Source organism: Callospermophilus lateralis, chromosome 1 (assembly GCF_048772815.1).
Source record: "Callospermophilus lateralis isolate mCalLat2 chromosome 1, mCalLat2.hap1, whole genome shotgun sequence".
Taxonomy (NCBI): domain Eukaryota; kingdom Metazoa; phylum Chordata; class Mammalia; order Rodentia; family Sciuridae; genus Callospermophilus; species Callospermophilus lateralis.
Genome location: NC_135305.1, coordinates 169,721,900 through 169,730,742, shown reverse-complemented (window position 1 = coordinate 169,730,742; position 8,843 = coordinate 169,721,900).

Genomic DNA, 8,843 nt, shown 5'->3' with positions numbered 1-8,843 from the left:
AGGCTGTGGGGTGCGGGCCTGCCTGGACCAGCTGGTCGGGAGAAGATCTGGTGGACCCCCATCCTCAGCATCGTTGAGAGCCTGGGTCTCCATACACTCCACTCTCCACCGTAGCGTGGCAGAGACGGCCTTCCTGGGCAAGGCCCGGTGCAGGTGAGCTGTGCTGGGGCAGGAGGATGGCGGGCCTCCAGACTTCAGCTCCCTCTGCCTCTCCTCTTCCAGCCGCAGTCCCAGGGAGGGCAGGGAAGGAGGAGGGGAAGACCCAGTGTGGCCTGACCCCTCCCGACCTGCCCCTCTTTCAGCCTCTGGCCAAAGTGCCCACCTGGGAAGGAGTGTCCCTCGGCCACCCCCATGACAAAAACGCCATCACTTCTGCAAGCCCTCTGGGCCCTGGGACACGGTCACCTCAGGTTCGACTTTGAGAAATGGGCCTTTTGTCTGTCTTGAAATGCTGAGTTTGGTCGGGATTAAGTGAGATGACAGGTGTCATTCTCCATCGCCATGGCAGGTGGCCAGGGACCGTCAGACACTGTGACGTCTTCTGCGACGATGATAGTTAAGCAGCAGGAGCACAAATCCCAGGCGACAGTGAGCGCTACTGATTGCAGTGACGGACTTCGCACTTGACTGTCCTGATGTCCCCATGTCTTGCTCTCTGGGTTTGGGCTGTTATTGACCCCACGGACGCACGGAGGCCGAAGGTTCCTAGAGGTCACACAGGAAGCTGAGGCCCGCGGTGTCTCTTCCTCTGTCACGAAAAGATCCTCCGGGATCCTGGGCTCTCTAGGTCCTGATCACCCGGGAGAGGGGAGGGGAGGGGAGGGGAGGGGAGAGGAAGGGGGGAGGGGAGGGGAGAGGAAGGGGGGAGGGGAGGGGAGGGGAGGGGGAGGGGGAAGACAGGGGGTGGAGAGGGGAGGGAGGTTGAGGGGGAGGGGGGGAGAGGAAGGGGGGAGGGGAGGGGAGGGGGGAGGGGGAAGACAGGGGGTGGAGAGGGGAGGGGGGTTGAGGGGGAGGGGGGGAGAGGAGGGGAGGGGAGGGGAGAGGAAGGGGGGAGGGGGAAGAGGGGGGGGAGAGGGGAGGGGAGGAGGGGGAGGGGAGGGGTTATTTCAGAATCGCCTCTTCTATTTTTAAACATCAATAAAGTCAATAAAGTCAATAAAACCGTTTCCAACTCAGTGACAACTGGAGTATTTGTTTTGATCGTGGGCTCCTCACCCACCAGCCAGTTATTTTGGTTTCAAACAGAAGAGCATTTGTTTTCTGAAAGGTGACCTGTGATGTATCCTTTATTCTCATTTCCTAAGTCTTCAGGGTGTGGCCACTGAGTCATTCAGGCTCTCCCTGAGGAGGGCTTAGAACATTCTCCCTTCTTCTTTTTCTTTTCTTTCTTTCTTTCTTTCTTTTTTTTTTTTTGGTACCAGGGATTGAACCCAGGGGCACTTAACCACCGAGCCCCATCCCCAGCCCTATTTGTATTTTCTTTAGAGACAGGGTCTCCCTGAGTTGTTTACGCCTCACTAAGTGGCTGAGGTTGGCTTTGAACTCACCATCCTCCTGCCTCAGCCTCCATAGTGGCTGGGATTTCAGGTGTGGGCCACCTCATGGAGCGCATTCTCCCTTCTGTGCACCTTGTTTGCTCTTACAGAGGCTTAGCTTCAGTGTGACTTCATGACCCTCCTGGGTCACCGTCCATCCACTGGCCCTGTTGCTGCATGCCCACACAGTACTTGGTAATTGTTCTTATAGCGCATATCCCTCTTGAATCTTCTTCCCTGTGTAATGTTCTACAGAGAGTCCATTGTTCCTACTGGACTCTGGGCTCTGAGATGGCAGGTACCGACGGCTTCTGCTACACTGTGCCCAGGACCTCACTTGATGCACGGCACACTGTTAATCCTGATAGTCTTAAATGTATGAATTGATCATCTGATAATTCATATTGCTTTAAAAAATTCATTGATTGGCACAGGCAATAGGCTGCAAAGATGCTATCTGGTTCATCCTTTCAGAGAAAAGCCAAAGGAAAGAAAATCTTTTGTTGCTGGGTACGATGGGGCATGCCTGTAATCACAGCGGCTCGGGAGGCTGAGGCAGGAGGATCACGAGTTCAAAGCCAGCCTCAGCAAAGTCAAGGCCCTAAGCAACTCAGTGAGACCCTGTCTCTAAATAAAGTATATGAAAGGGCTGGGAGGTGGCTCAGTGGTTAAGTACCCCTGGGTTCAATTTTGGTACTAAAAAAATAAAAAAGAAAGTTCTGGAAGAGCCAAGGTGGATTTGCAAGAAAGAATGCAATGGAGGGACACTGTCTCAGGTAAAAGGGAAGATTAAGTAAGATGATCATCTAGTAAATGTGAACATATTTTTCTTTACCCTGGCAAAAATCAAAAAACAAAGTGAGTCATCTTAAGTCAATAAAATTAGAGTTGTTTTTAAAATAAGAGGTTGGCCATTCGTGTCCTTCTAGGTCTCCCCAGACATGAGACAGGATTCTACCTCATGCCTTTCCACTAAGGTATGGCCTTGGCCATGGGACCTGCATTAGCCTCGGAAATACCCAAAGATGTGAGACTTTTTTTCTTTTTTTTTTTTTTGTACCAGGGATTGAACCCAGGGGTGCTGAACCACCAAGCCACACCCCAGCTCTTTTATATATTTTATTTAGAGTCAGGGTTTCGTTGAGTTGCTGAGGCTGGCTTTGAACCCGCGATCCTCCTGCCTCAGCCTCCCACCAGCAATGTAGGAATGAATGTTTCCCCTCACATCCTGGCCCACATTTATTGTTACTTGAATACTTTTTTTTTAATATTCTTTTTTTAGTTGTAGCTGGACACAATACCATTATTTTATTTATTTTTATGTGGTGTTGAGGATGGAACCCAGGGCCTTGCACATGCTAGGCAAGCACTCTACCGCTGAGCCACAATCCCAGGCCCTCTTACTTGTATTCTTTTTTTTTTTTTTTTAATATTTACTTTTTGGGTGTAGATGGATACAACACAATGCCTTTATTTTTATGGGTGCTGAGGATCGAACCCGGGTCCCACACGTGCTAGGCGACCGCTCTACCGCTGAGCCACAATCCCAGCCCACTTGTATTCTTGATTGTTGCCATCTGATTGGAGTGAGGTAAAATCTCAGTGTAGTTTTAATTTGCATTTCTCTAATCTTTGTAAAAAAATTTTGAGACAGGTTCTCCCTAAGTTGTTGAGGCAACTTGTGATCCAACGTGTGATCCTCCTGCCTCAGCCTCCAGAGCAGCTAGGATTACAGGTTTGTTTGCCACTACACCCGTCAAGTTTAAAATCTTTCCAATATGACCTTTATGAATATAGAATCTGAAAGCAGATTATAGAAATAAAATAAAGTAGACCTTGCTGTATACCTCACCATGTTTTCAATGGTTCATTGCACAAAGATAAAGGGCTTGTGTCAACTTCCTACTCCCAAGGGGGACAATGAGACACAGCACGCCCTTCAGGGTTTCAGTGTGGTCTAAGGGATTCTTCAAGATCAGGAGTCCGGCCTGAAAGTGCCAGCAACACAGGAGGCTGAGGCAGGAGGATCGCAAGTTCAAAGCCAGTCTCAGCAACTTAGCAAGGCCCTAAGCCACTCAGTGAGACCCTGTCTCTAAATCAAATATAAAAAAGGGCTGGGGATGGGGCTCAGTGATTAAGCACCCCTGGGTTCAACCCCCAGTACACACACACACACACACACACACACACACACACAAATCAGGGGTCTAGAGAAAACTAAATTGTAAGGAATCAAGGGCAAGCGCAGGCTGTGGGTGAAACTATTCACACACACACACACAGGAAAATAGCAAATAAAAATGCTGGAACACTGCACTCAAACTCGCAGGCTCCAGGAGGGCTCTGATGAGGAGCAGAGTCCACCGGAACCTGAGCTTCATCTGTGATCTATTAAGTGTGTTAAAAGGAGCACGAATTCACTCCTACTTAGATAATTAAAGCAAAATTGTTAAATAGCGCTGCTCATCCAGGGCCCAGTTCTCCAGGGAAGAAAGAGACACTTCTCTGGCTGGAAACCCCGAGGCCAGGTCAGGGTTCAGAACCTGGCTGCGAGATTCCAGCATTTAATGGGTGACTTTGCCAACTTAAATCATTAACTGGAGGAAACAAGTGACTTTCTGGAGGCTGAGGGGTAACGTTGACGTGGATGTCAACGGGGAGACGTCTTTTTTTTTTTTTTTTTTAACAAAGCATCTGGTTGTGTTTTCCCAACTATCATTAAGACAAAATTAGATGAGAAGACAAATGTGCGCATATTGCTATTTTGGGGGACTCCTGAGAAAATCTTTAAAAATGAAGTAAATGAAGCATCAGGCAAATTCGTCCAACTGTGGATGGCACGGTCAGTGGTTTCTCAGTTAATTGCACACCCTCCCTCCTCCTTCAGATCCCCGGGGGCTCAGATGTGGAAAATCACATCGTCTACCCCTGTGACAACCGTCCATGGATCAGACACAAAAATGGGGAATGTGTTGCCACAGGTCTCAACATTTCCAGGCCAACTGCTATTTCGCAAATGCCTCCTCTGCCGTCTAAATCAAATCCACTGCAAAACCACAGATGTATGGACTTCTGTAGCCACGCTCTCCTCTCTCCTGAGCATGTGAGAGTCGGTGTGAGTTCTCCCTCCCGCTGTGCCCACAGCTGGGTATGAAAAGATGTTCCTGCCTCTTGAGGCCTCTGCCGGTGGCACTGTGGATTCCCAGAACTTCACAGAGGACGCTTGAAACAATAATGCAATTTTAAGTTTCATTTTATCAGTCTTTACCAGCAACTGTGGGGTACATTCAATCTAAAATATAAGACCTAGGCAACAGGCTGGGCATAGACGGTGCACATCTGTCATCCCGGCAGCTCAGGAGGCTGAGGCAGGAGGATCGCGAGTTCAAAGCCAGCCTCAGCAACTTAGTGAGGCCTTAACAAATCAGTGACACCCTGTCTCTAAATAAAATATAAAAAAGGGCTGGGGATGTGGCTCGGTGGTTAAGTGCCCCTGAATTCAGTCCCCAGCACACATACACAAACACACACACACACACACACACAATTTGCAAACTGGCCCCAATACTGTCAGAGTAGAAGTTACCCTCAGGCTAAAACAAATGAGCGTCCCCCTGTGCAGACTGGACTCTACAGAAACCCTCGCCTCCAGCCTCCAGGAGCTTAAGAGCCCACTACCCAATACGTGAGCTCTACCAACTGACCACCGCTTACACACAAAGCCCAAAGTCCTGCTGAGAGAATTTTGGAACTGAGAAACACACAGAGGTGCACGTCTCCTGGGGTCTGATTATTATAATATTTACCTTTTAAATCTTTAAAAAACCTTTCAAAGAGGTTGTCTGGTTTGCAAAATTGCAAAAAAAAAAAAATCTGAAGTCAGGGGCATAAAACAGGAAGACTTCTTTAGTCAGTGAATGAATAAAGAGAATTTGTATTGAGTGTACACTATTAACTAGGACATATTTGTTCTCTGTCCCCTGCCCTCCGCCCCCTCTAAGGGTAGCAAAGAAGTATTTAAAATTTTTTGCTTGAAGCCGGGCAAGAGCAGCAAGCCTGGAATCCTGGGAGGCTGAGGCAGGAGGATCACTAGTTCGAGGCTAGACTCAGCAAGGCCCTAAGCAACTCAGCAAGACCCCATCTCTAAATAAAATATTAAAAGGGCTGGGGTGCTCAGTGGTTAAGCGCCCCTGGGTTCAATTCCTGGTACCTAAATAAATAAATACATGCATATTCAGCTTATCACTGAATAAGGGGACAGCACAATTCTGGGTTTTCACAGTGGTCTCTACCTCCTATGAAAGCATTCTAGGCAGAAAAGCTGCCGTTCACTGAGCCATAAAACCAGGTTCGGTTTAGTTGTGTAAGACCACTCCCCAAAGCCTCACTGTCTCATATCTCAACTTATTTCAGAGATGAAAAATGAGCAGCACAGAGAGGCTAAGTAACTTTCTCACCATCACACAGCAAGTGAGTGGCAAAGTCAAGGCAACTGGACCTCAAAGCCTTTGCTCAGTCTGGTGATGCCACCATCCAAGAGCATCTCCCCAAGGATAAGAAAGCACACCATGGGTAAGTTGGGGATCCTGTCCTTTCTGCCAGGAAAAGTGACCACAAGCCTTTAGGGTCAGACGGGATAGAGGACCAAATCCATTTCTGCCACTGCCCGAGTGAGTAACAGTGGCCAGCTCACTTCTCTGAGTATGTATGGGGTGTGTGTGTGTGTGTGTGTGTGTGTGTGCGCGCTTACAGCACCCATCTTTTTTTGGGGGAAGGGATACATAGGATTAAACTCAGGGGTTAACCATTGAGCCACATCCCAGCCTATTTTGTATTTCATTTAAAGACAGGGTCTCCCTGAGTTGCTTAGGGCCTCGCTGAGTTGCTGAGGCTGGCTTTGAACTGGCGATCCTCCTGCCTCAGCCTCCCGAGCTGCTGGGATTATAGGCATGTGCCACCGTACTTGCCTGCCCCCCCCCACGCCCAACAGCCCTTTTAATATTTTATTTAGAGACAGGGTCTCGCTGATTTGCTCAGGGCCTCTCTAAATCGCTGAGGCTGGCTTTGAACTGGCGATCCTCCTGCCTCAGCCTCCGGGAGCCACTGGGATTACAGGTGTGTGCCACCGCACCTGGCGCAGGACTCATTTGAAGACCTATGAGGATTAAATGGGAAAACACAGTGCATTTGGCGTAGTATTGGGCAAAAGGTAGCCACTTAGTAAAGCATGCAGGATCGTCCTTTCCGCAGTCAATCTTTTCCTCTTAGATGCGCAGAAGCAAGGATCTGCCTCGTGGGCCGCGCACATTTCCAAGTCTGGCGCGCCCCCTTCTGGAAACTCCTGGGTACGTCACTAGGTCCCGCGTTCTCCCCTCGGGGACCCATCCTGCGCGCGTAACTCTGGTGACTTGGTGGAAAACAGGAACGTCCTGAGGATTCGGACAGACAAGTGCATTTCAGCTCCTTTTAGCCTCAGGGGAGACTCAGAACCCGCTAACTCTGCTGCCATCTCCAGGGCCGCCTGCTCTGTCGGGCGGAGAGAGAGGACGAGCCTGTTGGGTCCCCGTTCTCCGAGTCTGGCCCAGCTTCTCAGGGTCTCCTCGCTGCAGGCCACCTCCAAGCACATGACCTTCCATCTGATGCTGAACTTGAATCTCCCCTCCCGCCCCCATGCCCCCATATCCTGCAATAGACAGGTCCCATTGATTATTTTTTTTTCTCCTAAATAGACTTAAAATCTGTTCATGTGCCTCCTTATTCTCTGCGACATCTCAGTCTAAGCTGGAGCTTTCGTCAGCCTTTTTGCTGCTGTGACTAAAAGACCCGACCAGCGCAACTGTAGAGAAGGGAAAGTTTATTGGGGACTCACAGTTTCTGAGGTCTCCGTCCACAGACATCAGGCTCCATCCCTCAGGGCTCGAGGGGAGGCAGGACATCATGGAGGAAGAGTGTGGTGGAGGGAAGCAGCTCACATGGTGATCAGGAAGCAGAGAGAGACTCCACTCTCCAGAGACAAATAGAGACCCCAAAGCCACGCCCCCAAGGCCCCCTCCTCCAGCCACACCCACCTGCCTCCAGCCACCACCCAGTTAATCCCATCAGGGGTTCATTCACTGAGTGGTTTGAGGTTCTTACAGCCCAGTCATGTCTCCTCTGGACCTTCCTGCACCGTCTCACAGGTGAACTTTGGGGGACACCTAGTATCTAAACCACAGCTGCGTTGACTTCCTCAGTGAAGTGAGCTCTGGTCCTGGTTACTGCAGCTCTGGACCATCCTGGGGAACATTCAGGAATTACCAACACCCAGGTGCCAACCCCTGACTACTGCATCAGTCTTGAAGGTGTGTGTCTTGGGGAGCGGGGGTCCCTCATCACTCATTGCAGATGATGGGTAATTTTTATTTATTTATTTATTTATTTTTACGTGGTGCTGAGAATTGAACCCAGGGCCTCACATACGCCAGGCAAGTTGCCCTACCACTGAGCCCCAGCCCGGCCCCCTCCTGAGCAGGGGGTTGACAGCTGGCGTTGACAGTCCCTGAGCCCCTGGTCTTGACCACCAGCAGCCGCAGCCCTGGGACGGCCGGATACCAGGAGACAGCCAAGGCCTGCTCCTCAGAGTTTCTGTAGGCCTGAGAATTGCCATTTCTCACCAATTCCTAGGTGATGTTGTAGGTTTGAGGACCGCAGTGGAAACCATTGCTGTCACACTGTCCTGCGATTGTAAAACCTCTGTTTCAATGTCTCCTGGGCCGGGGGCACAGCCTAGCGGTCGAGGACTTGCCTGGCACACGCTAGGCCCTGGGTTGCATCCCCAGCACCAAATGAATGGGTGACTTCTCATTGCTCATAGATATTTTAAAAATTCACATTCTGTGCCGTGGCCACTCCTTTACCAAAGCCATTCACCCCCGGCCATACCCTGGCCTCCTGCCTGCCGCTCCTCCCAGGATCCTGTCCACCTAGAGACCTTGGCACCAGCTGCTCTTCCCAGGTGGGGGCTCTGTCAGCTCTTCTGTTACCTGGTTGCCTTTCAGTCTTCAATAATTTGTCACCTCCTCAGGGGACCCTTCTCTGATTGCTCTATACAACATGTACCTCACCTTCCTCTCACCCCTTAGTCTCTGTCTCAGCAACCTCTTTATTTCCTTTATAGCACTTTGTTTTTTTCATGTGATACTGGAGATTGAACCCAGGGGAGATTGAACCCACTGAGATATGCCCCTCAATCCTTTTTTTTTAAAATTTTGAGACAGGTCTTGCTAAGTGATGAGGGTCTGGCTGAATGGCTGAGGCTGGCCTCGAAAT